Source organism: Macaca mulatta, chromosome 14, assembly GCF_049350105.2.
Source record: "Macaca mulatta isolate MMU2019108-1 chromosome 14, T2T-MMU8v2.0, whole genome shotgun sequence".
Classification (NCBI taxonomy): Eukaryota; Metazoa; Chordata; class Mammalia; order Primates; family Cercopithecidae; genus Macaca; species Macaca mulatta.
The window spans coordinates 12,886,488-12,904,065 of NC_133419.1; the positions used below are offsets into that span (position 1 = coordinate 12,886,488).

At 47.6% G+C, this 17,578-nt stretch overlaps 1 protein-coding gene across 1 annotated transcript in view; it reads left to right on the top strand.

The window, feature by feature from the left end:
* Nucleotides 1–679: 679 nt before the first annotated feature.
* The window catches only part of VPS37C (VPS37C subunit of ESCRT-I), a 58,240-nt gene continuing 41,341 nt past the window's right edge, over nt 680–17,578 (top strand). Inside the window, exons 1-2 of the mRNA XM_077962734.1 lie at nt 680–1,272; nt 16,318–16,730. The gene's annotated coding sequence lies outside the window, so the exon portion shown is untranslated. The remainder of the gene's footprint in view (nt 1,273–16,317; nt 16,731–17,578) is intronic.

Below are 17,578 nucleotides of genomic sequence, written 5' to 3' on the forward strand. Positions count from 1 at the left end.
GCTTACTGCAACCTCTGCCTTCCCGATTCAAGCAACTCTCATGCCTCAGCCTCCCAAGTAGCTGGATTACAGGTGTGCACCACCATGCCCAGCTGATTTTTTGTATTTTAAGTAGAGACGGGGCTTCACTGTGTTGGCCAGGCTGGTCTTGAACTCCTGGCCTCAAGTGATCTGCCTGCCTTGGCCTCCCACAGTGCTGGGATTACAGGCATGAGCCCTGCCTCAAAAAGAATTTAACTCCCCTCTTCTTACCCCTGCACTTGATGAGTCTTAAAAAAAAAAAAAAAGAGTTTGAATCATTAATAGACACCAGCTCCAGCCTGTGCCGTGGAAACCTTCCCTTGGCTCCCCGAGGACAGAGGCAGACATTTAAGGGGCAAACCCTGACCTCTTATGGTTGATATAATGGAAGTAAGCCATACTGACACCATATGTGTCTCCTGCCGAGAAGCACAAGGTGCTATAGTGGGGGCATTTACTACTCATCCATTCGTTTATACAAGACGTGTTTACAGAGTGCTTACTACGTGCCTGGTACTCGGTGCTGGAGCCAGACAGATCTGAGGAAATTTCCCTTATCTGTACAATGGGGACAACATTACCTGCCTTGCAATGAGAAAACATATGTAGAGCCCTCAAAAAATTAACTGGAGCTATTCTTCTTACTTTTTGTTTTTAGATGGAGTCTCTCTGCCGCCCAGGCTGGAGTGCAGTGGCGCAATCTCGGCTCACTGGAAGCTCCACCTCCCGGGTTCAAGCGATTCTTCTGCCTCAGCCTCCCGAGTAGTGGGATGACAGGTGCCCACCACCACGCCCAGCTAATTTTTGTATTTTAGTAGAGACAGGGTTTCACGGTGTTAGCCAGGATGGTCTCCATCTCCTGACCTTGTGATCTGCCTGCCTCGGCCTCCCAAAGTGCTGAGATTACAGGCATGAGCCACCGCGCCCAGCCTTCAAATTCTTAACATTTTTTGAAGAAGGGGCCCTGCATTTTCATGTTGCACTGGGCCCTGCAAATTGTGTAGCTGGTTCTGGGCTCACGGTAAAATCATAGCAAGGGAGGAACAGCTCTGCAGACCCCTCTCCTTCCACATCCAATCCGTCAGCACATCCTGTTGGCTCTTCCTCCACACACATCCTCACTCCCCGCACTGTTCTTCCTCTTCCCTGGACCAAGCTACCACCTCTTTCTTCTAAAGAGGCTGTGTAGCATCTTCCCTGGCATCTCTGCCTCCACTCTGGTCCGTGGGCATCCTCCAGTGGGCACCCAAGGTGAGCTTTCAAAACTGCAAATTGGATCATGTCTCTTCCCTGCTTACCCCGCTGCCAGAGGCCTCCACTCCACTCAGTACAAAACCCCAGGGTAGCCTTGCCCCTGCCTCCGCCTCCCGTGTTCCAGCCACACAGGCTCCCTTGCTAGTCCTCAGACGCTGCATGCTCTCATTTCTCCTCTGCATTCGCTCTTCCTTGCTCCAGGCACTTAGTCACTCCAGCCTGACTCTCTCCCATGATAAGGTCTCGGCTCAGGGAGGACTTCCCCATTGCCCATCTCACATCCTCATCCCTGTCTGTTCTATTGCCCTGATTTGTTGCTTTTACAGAACCAATTGCTATCAGAGTTATCTTTTTCCTTTATTTATTTACTTATTTCTCGTCTGCCTTCTCTTCTTCTTATCTGTCTCCTTCACGTGTACAGAGCAGTACCCAGCACATAGTAGGTGCTCAACGAATCATCTCCTTTGATTGAGTACAAGTGTTCCTGAGGCTCACAGAGGTTAAACACCTTAAGGTCATGCTGTGGGGCCAGGGTTTGAACTCATGTCTCCCAGAGCCCATAGCCTCCACCATCATACTGTCCTGCTTCCTACATGGATCTATGGGGTCAACCACTGCCTTTGTGGGGAGGGCGCAATCTGTCAACAGGGCTGTCCTGTTGTCTGTGCTTCTTCCTTCTCCCCTACCTTCCACCAGACCCTAAGTCAGTCAGGAGACCAGCTTTCCTTTACCAAGCCCAGCGACTGGAGGCTTGCTGATAGATGGACCACTTGCCATGGGGGAGAGTCCTGAGGCTGAGTTCAAGTCCTGCCACTACCAGTACCTGACTGGGCAGTCTTGTGCAGAGCCCCTTTCTGAATCTGTTTCCTCATCTGTTGAATGAAAGGACTGGACTGCAAGGGTCAGCACACTTTCTGTAAAGGGCCAGTTTGTCCCTATTTTAGGTTTCATGGGCTGCACAATCTCTATCACACTGCTCAGTGCTGCCATTGGTGCTCAAAAGCAGCCACAGACAATCATAAATGAATGAACATTCTTCTGTTACAATAAAACTTTATTTACAAAAACAAGTGACGGGCCAGGTTTGGCCCCCAGGATATAGTTTGCTGACTCCTTGGACCAGACTATCTCTAAGGAAACTTCTGGATCAGAGAGTCTGTAATTTTTCATGCAAGTAAAAGCTTCTTACAGCCAAGTTGGAGAAAGGGCTTGTCTAGCCCACACTTACCTGCTCAAGTAGAAGGCAAAGAGGTTCTGAGAAAGGAGGCCTTGGTTCCACAGGTTATCAAAGACAGGGGTGGCTCTTCAATGCCAAGGCTGGGGTAGCCCAGTCCCAGGATGCCATCGAAGACCGTGTATTTCATGAACTTGTCAGGCTCCTTGACACTCAGGCCGAAACCCTGGCCTATGTCCACAAGGTCCCCGATCTGTGGGAGAGGAGGGTGTTTCCGTGGAAAGATTTGGGAAGTGGGGCTGGGGCTGGGGCTGGGCTGAGGCGCAGGTGGCTGAGGAAATAGCACTAACTCTATGGGGAAGCCTAGGGCCACTGTGCCGTGGGCGGCACCTAAGCGAGTGTGGGTCCCTGTGGGCTATCATTCTAACTAACTCCAACGCCTCCTTCACATCGTCCGAACTTAGCCACAGAGGCCACATTCCCTTTTTACAGTTGAGACTCCGCGTGTGACCACATGGTTCCCACTTGAGGACAAATGGGTAGAGAGCAGGATTGTCCCCTTTTTGGTGTCACTATGATCTGATGACAGAAACAGAGAATTCATTTCGGACTCCAAAGGTGGTCTTTTCTCACCCCCTGGGGGAAACAGTAGCCCGTTACACCATGTAGCCGCTAGGGTTCTTATGAAAATTCTGCCTGGGAAATGCTCCTTTAGATGTGTGTGTGTATGCATGTGTGTGTGTGTGTGTGTGTGTATGTGTATGTGTGTGTATGTATGTGTATGTGTATATGTGTGTGTATGTATATGTGTGTGTATGTGTGTGCATGCGTGTATGTATGTGTGTGCGTGTGTGCATGTGTGTATATGTGTGTATGTGTGTGCGTGCATGTGTGTATATGTGTGTATATGTGTGTGTGCGTGTGTGTGCATGTGTGTATATATGTGTGTGTGTATGTGTGTGTATGTGTGTATGTGTGTGTATGTGTGTGTATGTGTGTGTGCGTGCATGTGTGTGTATGTGTGTGTGTATGTGTGTATGTGTGCATGTGTGTGTGTATGTGTGTATGTGTGTGCGTGTGTGTGTGTATGTGTGCATGTGTGTGTATATGTGTGTGTATGTGTGTGCATGTGTGTGTATATGTGTGTGTATGTGTGTGTGTATGTGTGCATGTGTGTATATGTGTGTGTATGTGTGTGCATGTGTGTGTATATGTGTGTATGTGTGTGTGTGTATGTGTGTGTATGTGTGTGTGCGTGTGTGTATATGTGTGTGTCTGTGTGTGTGCATGCATGTGTGTGTGTGCATATGTGTGTGTGTATGTGTGTGCATGTGTGCGTGTGTGTGTGTGTGTGTGTGCAGGCACTTTTGGGGAGGAGTCCCTAGTTTTTTTAGACTCTGAGTGTGACCACATGGTTCCCACTTGAGGACAAACGGATAGAGAGCAGGATCGCCTTCTTTTAGAAGACAAATGGGAAGAACTCATTTATGAGGCAGGGCTCCCCTGAAGCTGTGACCCCTGTTTTCCCTGCCTGGTGCCTGTAGCCCTCGGTCCCAGACAAGTTCTATCCTCTTCCGAGAATACTCCACACCCATGTGAGTCCTGCTTCGCCTCCCAGCTCTGCTGCTTGCCAGCTGTGTGACCCTGGGCAAGGCACTCACTCTCTCTATTCCCTCATATGTAAAACGGAGATAATAGTAGAGTCTGCCATGCCAGGTGGTTGTGAGGATTAAGCAAGTTATTCCAATGGAAGCGTCCAGCATGGCACCTGCCACAGTGTGAGAGCACAAAATTGGGTGGTTTTTACCCACCCACCTCTGTCCCTGTGCCCAGCAAAATCAGCCTCGTACTCATTGTGGGAAAAGGGGCTGCAGATTTGTGCCTCCCTCACCCAAGCACCTCCAGCAGGATGGTCCCGCTCTCTGGGGAAGCTGTTCTGGAGGAGAGTGCATGCCAGCGGGGGCATCATCTCCCCAGGTCACAGCCCCACAGGGCAGGCGTCCAGCTGCTGATGGACTTTAGGAAAGATGGACACTCCCAGCTGCTTCTGCATCTGGTCCCGTAAGTGACGGTCACGCCTAAGGCCAGCCCGGCCTCTGCCTCTGGTTTCCATGTTACCTTAACATTGTCATAGCCAAGAAATCCCAACATTTGCCCGGTGCCATAGGCGATGCTGATGGGCCGGCCTGAGACCCGGAACGTGGAGGACAGCAGAGAGTTGAAGATATTGTGGTTAGCTGCAGACACAGGGGTAGGCATCTGTCAGGCCTGCTGGGGACCGAAGAGGAGGTGCTGGGAGGATATGAGATGGGGGAGGGAGCACTCACTGCAGGCTTGGCTGGCACAGTAGATGGAGGGCACCCACAAGTCAGTGAAGCCTGTGTCCAGAATGACCTTGAATTCCTGAGGCGGTGTTCCATTGGTGATGATGCTAATGTAGGCCAGCTGCCAGGACCAGGGAGGGATGGTGAGGGAAGGCCTGGCATCCTGGCCATGCCCCTGGTTCCCAGGGTGCCTGCCCTCATCAGGCATTCCGTGTTTCCTGAAATCACTTTCCAACAGCCCCACCACACAGCCTCTGCTCAAGCCACCACCTTCATTTGAGAAGCTCTCCAGTGTTCCCCACAGCTCTCCAAATCCTTTCCACCCTTGAAGAACTGGTCTGAGTGCCTCCTCCTCCAGGCAGCCCTCCTAGGTTGCCCAGGCCACTGTGCTCTTTCCTTCCTTTAAACTCAAATCACATAATATTAATACCACACAGTTGGTCCTCTTATCTGACATTTACTTACTTTTGCCTATTTCTCTGGGTGGGCTATGAGTTCTTGAAGAAGAGATGAGACCTTTGGTTATATAAGTAACAATAACCATATTGTTAGTTTATCATAGCATCCCGCACCACAGGGACTCAATAACTTAAACTTTTTTTTAGAGTCAGAGTCTCTCTCTTTTGCTCAGGCTGGAGTGCAGTGGCATGATCATAGCTCACCACAGCCTCGACCTCCTGGGCTCAAGCAATTCTCCCACCTCACCCTCCCAAGTAGCTGAAACTATAGGTGCACACCACCACACCCAGCTAACATTTAAAACTTCTTGTAGCGACATGGTCTCGCTATGCTGCCCAGGCTGGTCTCAAATTCCTAGCCTCAAGGGATCCTCTTGCCTTGGCCTCCCAAAGTGTTGGGATTACAGAAGTTAGCCACTGCATCTGGCCTCAATAACTTTTTTATTGGTTTGATTCTTGGGACTGAAAAGGCTAAACTTTTTTGTTGTTGTTGAGATGGAGTCTCACTCTGTTGCCCAGGCTGGAGTGCAGTGGTGCGATCGTGGTTCACTGCAACTTCCATCTCTCGGGTTCAAGTGATTCTTGTGTCTCAGCCTCCTGAGTAGCTGGGATGACAGGCACGCACCACCATGCCCGGCTAATTTTTGTATTTTTAGTAGAGACGGGCTTTTGCCATGTTGGCCAAGCTGGTCTTGAACTTCTGACCTCATGTGATCCACCTGCCTTGGCCTCCCAAAATGCTGGGGTTACAGGCGTGAGCCACTGTGCCTGGCCTAAACTTCTACATAGGGTGTCAAACTTGATTTGCAGTTTTCTTTGTTGTCATTTGATCAGACATGGATTGCCCTTCAATGTGGCTCCTTTAGCTCAGTGATTAGCCTTAGTTCAGAAAGGGCAAAGCTCCCATAACAAGCACTGTCTTGGTTCAAGGGTGCCCAGTGACACTATCACTGGCACAGAAATGGATGCTATCTAGCACCTGGTCATTGCTGGGCCCAGTCACTACGGACCAACAACAGAGGGCAGGAATGCTTTCTCCTCTGGAAACGGGTCGTGTTCCCCGGTCGTGTTCCCCACTCTCTGCTGAAGCCCCAGCCCTAACCCGCTGGCTCACAGCCCCACATGAGCCCCAGTGCTTGCTAGGGGCCCTAGGGGGCGCTCTGGAGCTCCATCCTGCCAGCATACTCACATCCAGGTAGTTCCTCATGGGTTCCAAAGATATTCCATTGTCCTGATATTGATCAAGAAACTTATAGGCCAGGCTGTAAGGATATTTCTCAAGATAATCTTTCAGCATGTCATTTTCCTGGAGGTTTTCTCGAATGGATTTGATCTTCATCAGAGGGATTCTTCAACCGAGCATTGGGAAGGGAAACAAGTAAGAGACAGTCATCGGCTGCTTCTTACTATAATGTGACTGTCACACTTTGCACTGTAATTACACCGTGCATTTTCCAAGCTTTTTAATGATTGTTATCTTATTATCAGGAAAAGACACCCAATGCAAAGGAAAGACCGCGGCAGTGGATCTAGGTTTAATTCCAGGTTCTATTGTGTCATCTTGGGCAGGTCATATGATCTTTCTGAGCCTCCGTTTCCCTATCTATCTATAAAAAAGATGGAATGATGATACCCTCCCTAGCATAGAATGTTTGGAGGTGTTAAGTGAGACAGTGGATATAATGCGCCTGCCATATAGCAGGTCCTGACAGTGACAGCCCTTCCTATTGCTAATGCCATCTCAATGTCTCTTTCTCGGGCAGCCCTGGGAGGGCGGTAGAAGGGGAATCATTATCTTCTTTTATAGGGAAGGAATCTGAAATGCAGGGACTTTGTGACTTGGCTCTGGTTACACTGCTTGTTAGTGGCAAACCTGGGCCTAGAAGTAGCCCTCCTGATCTCTCCAGGGTTCAACCAGAAGAAAGGGGTAAGAGAGGAAGCCAGGAAGTGAGGAAAGTCATGAATGCTGAGATGGGGAATAAAGTGGGGAAACGAAGAGAGTAGAGAAACAAGAATGAGTCAAAAGAGAGAGAAACACAGAGTTTTGCATACACAGAGACACCCAAAGAGACAGAGAGCTAAAAGAGAGAGATGCAGAGACAGAGGTGTAGCCACAGAGACACGTATATAAGGAAACAGAGAGGGAGTAGAGAGAAAACCTAGAAAATTGCACAGAAGAAATTCTGTTTCTAGGTGGGACCACATGTACAGCTGCACAGGTTGGGCACCGAAAAATTCTAGGGAGTCCCATTCACATAGCCCATGATGTGACTGGTGCCCCTGAAATTGTGCAGCTCTGCAGACGTGCCCCAAGACCTTTCAGCCTCACAGCACACATGGCTATTCATCAATAAATGGAGACTTGAATTTTATATGAGCATCAGAGAATGATTACATTTCCTTCCCCATCCCTGCACTGGAAGGAGAATAAGAGGCAAGAGAAGAAGAGGGCAAGAAGGAGCCCACAGAGACAGCTGATGTCACGTGTCTCATACTTACTTGACCAAGCATTCTGAGAGAGCCACCAACCCGAGGATCGTAAGCCACTTCATACTTCCTTCGTGGGTTTAAAGCACTCAGGAAAGAGTGAATTCTGAGCATGCAGTGGCTGTCAAGAGGAGCTCATTTAAATGCACTCTGATCTGCCCTAGTCATCCCCTTGAGGGCCAGTATCGACTCGATAAGAAATACAAACCTTCCTGATAAAGTCTTCGCCTGCTTCGTGTTTGTGAGGAGGGGACCTAGAAAATTCTCAGAATACAGAGATTTCTATTCTAATCTCTTCCTTGGGGCATGGCTGAAAAAACAAAAATAAACCATACAGGGGAACAAAGAATGGGGAGACTCTTGCTATCTTGGAGATAAAGGCACTGAGCATAATGTGATAAAAATAAGTGTTAGATGCTATGCTTGACATTTATGATCTCATGCAGTCTTCCCAGTGACCCTGTGAGGTGTACATTGCTGTCCTCATCCGGGAGGGGATTGCTAGGACGAAGAGAGGTCAAATCACAGAGTGAAAGTGTTGGGAGCGGCCCACTGACTTATGAGTGGATTTAGGTAGTGGGATGGCACACAGCAGGGCCACTTATGCTGCCAATCTGCTTCAAAGAGCCAGGCTAGAGCAGTATGACCATCGGACAATTTTAATATTGGAAGAAATGTGACGCATGCAACCGAAAAATATTGTTTGTATCCAGTAAACATTTACTGAGGACCTGCTGTGTGCTGGAGAGCGGGATAGATGCTGGGAAATCAAAGTCAAATGAGACATGAGCAGGCCTTGCCTTCAGGGAGTTTGCAGTCTGGAGTTTGCAGGCAGGAATCACAAGCTGGAGACCCAGTCAGCAAAGGAAACAAATGGAAGGGCTGGGTGGGCATCTCGGGCACGGGCACGACTGTCTCCCCACAAGGGAGCCGCCTCTTCTCTGTTCCACCAGCAGTTGCCACACTGGCAGGTGGGCTGTGACGCCAGGTTGGCCAAGTTTTCAAGACGTGTAAGTGGGAAAAACTAAAATTGTGTTTCTCTTACTACACTCTTTTTTTTTTTTTTTCCCTTCCTTTCTAAGACGGAGTCTCGCTCTGTCGCCCAGGCTGGAGTGCAGTGGTATGATCTTGGCTCACTGTAACCTCTGCCTCCAGGGTTCAAGTACTTCTACCTCAGCCTCCGAAGTAGCTGGGATTACAGGCGTGCACCACCACGCCCGGCTAATTTTTGTATTTTTAGTAGAGCTGGAGTTTCACCGTGTTGGCCAGGCTGGTCTCGAACTCCTGACCTCAGGTGATCTGCCTGCCTCGACCTCCCAAAGTGCTGGGATTACAGGTGTGAGCCGCCACGCCTTGCCTCTCTTACTATACTCTTGCGACGTGTTTCTTACACCAGATGCGTGGGGCTTTTCTTCCCACCAACAAGCTCACAGTCAACTCTGCAGCAGACACCAGCCAGCTGTCCTCCAATTCAATTCTGACACCATCCACCTGGGGATAGCATCAGATCCCACAGATTGAGGGCTCAGTCTCATAAGACTGGGCCCCACTTCCAATGCCAATTGCAAGCTCCAGGTTGTTTGACCTGTGCTTCTGACCAACTGGCCGTGAGTCGGGGTTCCTAAGACCCCCTCTTTGCATTCAGTTAATTTGCTAGAGCAGCTCTTGGAACTCAGGGAAACATTTATTTGCATTTACCTGTTTACTATAAAGGATATTACAAAGGATACAGATGAAGAGCTGCATGGTGGGAGGTATAGGAGAGGGGGTGTGACACTTCCATGCCTTCCCTGGGCGCCCACCCTTCAGGAATCTCACGTACTCTGCTCTATGGAAGCTCTCCGAACTCCGTCCTCTTGGGCCTTTCATGGAGACTTCATTGGATAGGCATGATGGAAGCACAGACAGCCGTGTAGAAGTGTGATTGAATAGCTGGGCACGGTGGCTCATGCCTGTAATTCCAGCACTTTGGGAGGCTGAGGCTGAGTGCTGTAATCCCAGCACTTTGGATCACCTGAGGTCAGGAGTTCAACACCAGCCTGGCCAACAGGTGAAACCCTGTCTCTACTAATAATACAAAAATTAGTCAGGCGTGGTAGTGCACACCTGTACTCCCAGCTACTCGGGAGGCTGAGGCAGGAGAATCACATGAATCGGGGAGGTGGAGGTTGCCTGTGATAATCCATGGTGACAAATTTGGGCAGTAGGGGTAAAACTGACACAGAACCCCAGCCAGGCACTGTGGCTTATCCCTGCAATCCCAGCACTTTGGGAGGCCAAGGTGGGAGGATAACTTGACCCCAGTTCAAGACCAGCCTGAACAACATGGCAGAAGCCTGTCTCTACAAAAAAAAAATGCAAAAATTAGCTGGGCATGGTGAGTCAAGGTCGCGCCATTGCACTCCAGCCTGGGCAAGACTCTGTCTCAAAAAAAAAAAAAAAAGAAAGAAAGAAAGAAAGAAAAAAAAGAAGTGTGATTGAACAAAAAGGGAATGATCTATGTTGATAGACTGAGTGGGAAACCCAGCAATGCCTGTCTGCTGAGATGCTTGGTCTCTCCGTGCAGCATTCCTTCCTGCAGCGTGTGGGGCAGGACCCCTCTGAAGTGGAGTTTTACGACCTGCAGTCATGCAAGGCCAGTCAGAGAATTTCTTTATGGACAGAGGCAAGGGAAGATTAGAATATATTTTTAGGTGCTAAGGCCTGCCTTGGAGAGAAAAAGGAGCAGGTGAAAAGAAGGCCGGAGGAGGTCTGGGAGAAAGATTCTGTTTTTCCGAGTCCTGGTTAGGGGCCTAACACACTCCAACCTTATAACAAAACACTGTAACAAGGGCTATGGGAGTTATGAGCCAGGAACTGTGGATGAAAACTGATGTGTGTGTGTGTGTGTGTGTATGTGTGTGTGTGTGTATATATATATATATAATAAGAAGTCAAAAGTCTGGATATTTATGTGAAATCCCTGATCTTTAGATGTTAGCAGCTAATTACTTTGTTTTTCAAGAAACATAGTGTGCGCCAAACCTTAAGCAACCGTGGGATGTGCAGGTTTTTATTTCTGGCCTAGAGGTGGGAGTAGAAGGGGGCCTAGAAAGGGAGGGTGTAGAGGGCTAGAAAGGGAGAGTAGAAAGGGGGTAGAAAGGGAGGGTGTTCAATTCATGTTTGCTGAATGAATAACAGATGGAATGCATTGATTTTCCTTCCGCTTGTAAGGAAAGACTACCAGGGTCCGCTAAACCAGCTGACTTACTGAGAGCTCCCACCTGATGGGCAACTGCTGTAATTCCCCTGATAGGATCCAGGCTGGAAACATTTTGTCTGCCAATTAAAAAGAAATAATTAAAGTGTCTCACCAATCAAAAAAGATACTAAATGACCACCAGGAGCTTCTGCTTGCCTGAGATGAGAAGAGCTACCTTCTTAAACTGGTATTATTCCAGGCAAAGTAAAGAAAATGGAATGGTATGGCTCCTTCTGGACTTCCAGGGTCCTCATGTTCCCATACAAGATCCGGATCCGGTCCATGCCCATCTTGGGTAGAGCAATGCCAAGGCTGATCTGATCCCCAGGGTTGGGTTGCAAATGACGTGGGGCCAAGATTGCTCCACTGTCACAGGGATAAGCCTGTAACACAGGGATACGCCTTTTCTATATGAACTATATTTTGGGTAATCACAAATAGTTGACTAAAAAAAATTTTTTTTTTTAAAAAACATTAGTTTAAGGAATAAGGAAAAAAAGTTGTTTTATTAAAATTCCTGGCTGCGTGTGGTGGCTCACACCTGTAATCCCAGCACTTTGGAAGGCTGAAGTGGGAGAATCACTATGAAGTATTGTAATTAAAATTTTGAATTCAAGTCGAGCTCTCATGACCAATTTTCAGGAAATAATGTAGGTAAAGGAGCATGTATCATTCAAATCCTATACATGGGACATCCTGTAGGACAAATGACCTCTCCATGCTCCCCCTACTTAAAAAAATAGACTTTACTTTTTAGAGCAGTTTTAGCTTCACTGCAAAACTGAGCAGAAGGTGCAGAGATTTCCCACATATCCGTGCCACCCCACCTCACATGCACAGTCTCTCCATTATTAATATCCTGCCCCAGAATGGTACATTTGTTACAATTGATTAACCCATGATGATGCTTCATTATTACCCCAAGTCCACGGTTTGCATTAAGATTCACTCTTGGCATTGTACATTCTATGGGTTTGGACAAATGTGTGATAGGTACCCACCATTATGATATTATGCAGAAGGCTGGGCGTGGTGGCTCACGCCTGTAATCCCAGCAGTTTGGGAGGCTGAGGCAGGTGGATAATCTGAGGTCAGGCGTTCGAGACCAGCCTGACCAATATGGTGAAACCCTCTCTCTTCTAAAAATACAAAAATTAGCCATGCGTGGTGGTGTATGCCTGTAATCCCAGCTACTCGGGAGGCTGAGGCAGGAAGCTCGCTTGAACCCAGGAGGCGGAGGTTGCAGTGAGCCACGCTCGCACCATTGTGCTCCAGGTACTGGAAAAACTGGGTATGCTATGCAGAACAATGATGAAACTAGATCATGCAAAAAATTCAAATCAAAATGGATTAAATACTTAAATGTAAGACCTGAAACTATGAAACTAGTAGAAGAAAACATTGGGGAAATGCTTCAGGACATTGGTCTGGGCAAAGATTTCTTGGATAAGACCTTAAAAACACAGGCAAACAAAGCAAAAATTAACAAATGGGATGTAAATCAAGCCAAAAGGTTCTGCACAGCAAAGAAAACAATCAGCAAGGTGAAGAGACAACCCACAGAATGGGAGAACATATTTGCAAACTATTCATCCAACAAGGGATTAACAACCAGGAATATATAAAGAACTCAAACAACTCAACAGCAAAGAAACAAATAATCTGATTAAAAATAGGCAAAAGATCTGAATAAACATTTCTCGAAAGAAGCATACAAATGGCCAACAGGCGTAGGAAAAAAACTCAACATTCCTAATCATCAGGGAAATGCCAGTTAAAACCACAGTGAGTTATCATCTCACCCCAGTTAAATAGCAGTGATCAAAAAGACAGAAGATAACAAGCACTGGTGAGGAGACCAAGAAAGGGGAATGCTCATTCACTGTGGGTGGAAATTTAAATGAGTACAGCCTCTATGGAAAACAGAATGCAGATTCTTCAAAGAACTAGAGATAGAACTATCATATGATCCACCAGTGCCTCTGCTGGGTATATATCCAAAAGAAAGGAAATTAGTCGGCCAGTCTGTGGCTCACGCCTGTAATCCCAGGACTTTGGGAGGCTGAAGTGGGTGGATCACCTGAGGTCGAGAGTTCGAGATCAGCCTGACCAACATGGAGAAACCCCGTCTCTACTAAAAATACAAAAAAATTTATAGCCGGGAGTGGTGGTGCATGCCTGTAGTCCCAGCTGCTGCAGAGGCTGAGGCAGGAGAATCGCTTGAACCCGGGAGGTGGAGGTTGCCTTGAGCCGAGATCGTGCCATTGCACTCCAGCCTAGGCAAGAAGAGCAAAACTTCATCTAAAAAAAAAAGAAAAAAGAAAAAAAAGAAAGGAAATCGGTCTATTGACGAGATATTTGCACTCCCGTTTTTATTGCAGCATATTCGCGGTAGCCAAGCTAGATATACTAATTACCAGATTTGATCATTACACACTGTATACTTGAAATCAAAATATCCCATGTACCCCATAAACGTGTACAACTATTATGTATCCACATACACATTTTTAAGACTGGCTGTTTTCACTTAGTTATATGCATTTAAGGTTCCTCCTTTTCATGGCTTGATAGCTCATTTCTTTCTTTTTTAAATTTTTATTTTCATTTTTATTTTTTGAGACAGGGTCTCATTCTGTTGCCCAGGCTGGAGTGCAATGGTACCATCTTGGTTCACTGCATCCTCTGCCTCCCAGGTTCAAGCCATCCTCCCACCTCAGCCTCCCAAGTAGCTGGGACTACAGGTGCACGCCAGCATTCCTGGCTAATTTTTCTATGTATATATTTTTTGTAGAGATGGGGTTTCACCACGTTGCCCCTGCTGGTCTCAAACTCCTGAGCTTAATGGATCCACCTGACTCAGCCTCCCAAAGTGCTGGGATTACAGGTGTGAGCCACCGTGCCCGGCCAATAGCTCATTTCTTTTTAGTGCTTAATAATAATCCATTGTCTGGATGGACTACAGTTTATCTACTTATTCACTTACTGAAGGGCATCTTAGTTTCTTCCAAGCTTTGACAATTATAAAGCGGCTATAAATAGTCATATGCAGGTTTTCATGTGGATATAAATTTTCAGCTCCTTTGGGTAAATCCAAACAGTGTGACTGATGGGTAATATGGCAAGAGTATGTTTAATTTTGTAACAAACTGCCAAGCTATCTTTTAAAGTGGCTGTGCCGTTTTGCATTCCCACCAGCAACGAATGAGAGTTTCTGTTGCTCCATATCCTCACCAGCATTTGGTCTTGTCAGTGTTCTGGATTTTGGCCATTCTAACAGGCCCCATACACTTACTTTATAAATAAATTAATGGCATATAAAGGGGGACTGCTATCTATTAAAAGTATTTATTATTATTACTTTTTGAGATGGAGTTTCGCTCTTGTTGCCCAGGCTGGAGTGCAATGGTGCAATCTTGGGTCACTGCAATCTCTGCCTTCTGGGTTGAAGCGATTCTCCTGCCTCAGCCTCCTGAGTAGCTGGGATTACAGGCACCTGTCACCAGGCCTGGCTAATTTTTGTATTTTCAGTAGAGATGGGTTTCACCATGTTGGCCAGGCTGGTCTTGAACTCCTGACCTCAGGTGTTCCACCTGCCTCGGCCTCCCAAAATGCTTGGATTGCAGGTGTGAGCCACTGCACCTGGCCTATTAAAAGTCTTAAGAAACAGCCACCAAAGGCAACACATGCAGATGATCTCGAGATCTTGATCCTGGATCTGAATATATCAACTGTTAAAAGGCATTTTTGAGAGAATCAAAGACATTTGAACATGGACTGGATATTAGGTGATATTAAAGTTGGTAATTAAAAAAATAAAGTTGGTAATTTTGTTTGGAATAAAAGAGCATTGCCTTTATACATATATATATATATATATTTGAATATATATATTAATTACAGCTGTGTGTATATATATATTATATATATGACCCTTGTCTCCTAGAAATGTACAACAAAATATTTACAGTGAAATGGTAAGCTGTATGCCTTAAAATATTATAGCAAATATAAATATATAAAGAATAAAATTTAAAAAAAAAGAGTGTTGCCAGGTGCCGTAGCTCATGCCTATACTCCCAGCACTTTGGGAGGCTGAGGCAGGTGGATTGCTTGAGGCCAGGAGTTTGAGACCAGCCTGGCCAACATGGCGAAACTCTGTCTCTACTAAAAATACAAAAATAATCTGGGTATGTTGGTGCATGCCTGTAATCCCAGCTACTCAGGAGGCTGAGGCATGAGAATTGCTTGAACCTGGGAGGCAGAGGCTGCAGTGAGCCGGGATCGCACCAGTCCACTCCAGCCTGGGCGACGAAGTGAGACAAAAGAAAAAAAAAAAGGGGGTGGGTGTATATAAAACAAAGATTTGCAGAACGGTGTGTAATTCTTGATGCTGAATGATGGAGTATGAGGTCCATGACACTATTCATTTTTACTTTTATGTTTGGCCCTTTTTTGTAATAAGTTGAAAACATTTCCATTTTGAAGGTTCTGTCTTTAGTGGTACCCCGAGGGTTCCAAGCAAGGCCGACTTGGGTGGGCCCCACACTGGCCAAGTTGCTCCTGAGCGTCCCCTGCCCACGGCTCCGGCCCTTGTCCTGCTGTCTCCCACCACTACCTCTTGAGGTTGTCTGACCATCAGCTTGAGACTTTGAGGAGCCGTATCGGGGCCTGAAAGTGGAAAGGATGAGAACAGCTTTAGGAACAACAAAATGGGGGTCTCCCTCCCAGCTTTGTCTGCTTTAGTATCATCTGCAGGGAAGGGGCAGGGCCCTGGGTAGGGAGGGAGCCAAAGACTGAAGCAGTGGGGGTGTGTTGAAGGGAAGGGAGGAGGGATTCATAACTAAATAACAGAGAGGAGGGCAGCTTGCACAAGATGCAAGACAGACTGGGATGGAGAGAAGCCCGGGGCGTGAACAGAGGGTCTGCAGAGCAGAACAAGATGTTGGAAAAGGGTCTCCTCTGGCAGTGGGACGTATGCAGTGAGTCAAGTTTAAACAGAGAACAGCCGGCTGTGAGGAGAAGAGAGCTAGGATTTCTGTAGTACCTACCAGCAGTCCAGTCCCATTTGGATCTTCTGGTCAAATGGTGCTGGAGGCTGTGTCCTTCCTGCTGGAACTCCTGCTCCAGACATGGAGGTGGTAGAGATGCTTGCTGCACGTGAGCCATGGGAAAGAGGCCACATTCAGTGGCCCTTTTATTACTCTGTGGCCATTGGCATCATCTCAAGCTGGACAGCAAAATAGCAGGTCACCCAAAACATCTCTGCTTTTAAAATATTATCTAATCTATCTAACCTTTCTTGGCATGTCTTGGACTTAGAACTTTTTCTTTTTTTTTTGTTATTCATTCCTTTAGTAAAGGTAATTCATCAGCCTGACTCAGTTTCCGTTGAAGAATCCACAAGCTTCCCAGTTGGTAACTTCTGCCTGTGGCTGTCAGATCTCATCCCACAGAATCCAAGTGTTAGAATGTTCCATCGGGCAGGGGTGCAAAGGTCCTTTAGCTCCTGCATGTCAGTGACGTGGCACCTGGTCTACCATGTTCCATTCTGAGTCCAAGACAGATGTTGCCCGCGAACCACAGCACCCCCGACCACTGGATGTGGCCCCAGAATCCTGAGCAACACGTGATCCCTTCAGCCATGTGTTCTAGCAACCAGCGTCGGCACTGGATCGGGAATGATTGCTATTCTTGGACAAGTCCAGTCTGTTATCCTGGAGATGGGGAAACTGAGAGCTGGGGTGTATAATTTGCCGAATGGATGCAAGGTAGGTTAGTGAAGTGCTGGGACCCAGGGCTTCTGGCTCTCAGGTAATCCTCTTCCCACTGGCCACAGGCTTGGGGAGCTCCGAGAAGGGAAAGGTGAGAGAATGCCCAATTGCGGTCCCTGCTGCCAGCTTCCGTAGGCCACTTTCAGGGGTCTGCAGGTGCCAGAGCTGAAGTTCTTTCCTCTTTCTCCTTAAGTCCGGCTCCACTTCTGTTGCCAGACCTGCTGTCTCATGGCAGCAGGAAAGCAGTATTGGAAGCTGCCAGACACAGTGTGGGCAGCCCCGGCTGGAGTGGCACCAGGAAGCAGGAGGCAGTGGTGCCGGTTAGTGCTTGACTTGTGCCCAGCTTGGCAGTCCCGCAGCTTCCCCTCCTTGTTCATACCACACCGACCCTCGTAAGTTGGTGTGGCATTGGCCTGTATTAGAGCAAGGAACATGTTCTGGTCAGACTTTGACAGCTGAAACCCAACGTTCTATTTCATCTTTAGGGGATAAGAATCCCCTGAGTTGGGAGGGTCAGACAAGGGTGCATTCGAGGACCTGTTGCCTCTCTGATGCTCAGGAAAGACCTTGGAACTTTGAAGGCCCTGATGAGGGATGAACAACTCATGCTTTCTGGGGGCTTTGCTGTATGGAGACAAAGAATGGATCAAGGAAAACCCACCGAGAAAGCCCGGGGAATTACTTGGGTCTCAACTTATCTCAGGTTGAATTCTAGCCACCAGTCCTCCTGGTCAGGTGCTGGTGCCCCATGGCCATCTTCCAAGAAGGAATGCAAGAACCAGACCCTGCCAAAGGAGCAGCCACCTTCAGGGGGCCCCTGTGATCCCACTGGGGGAGATTAGACA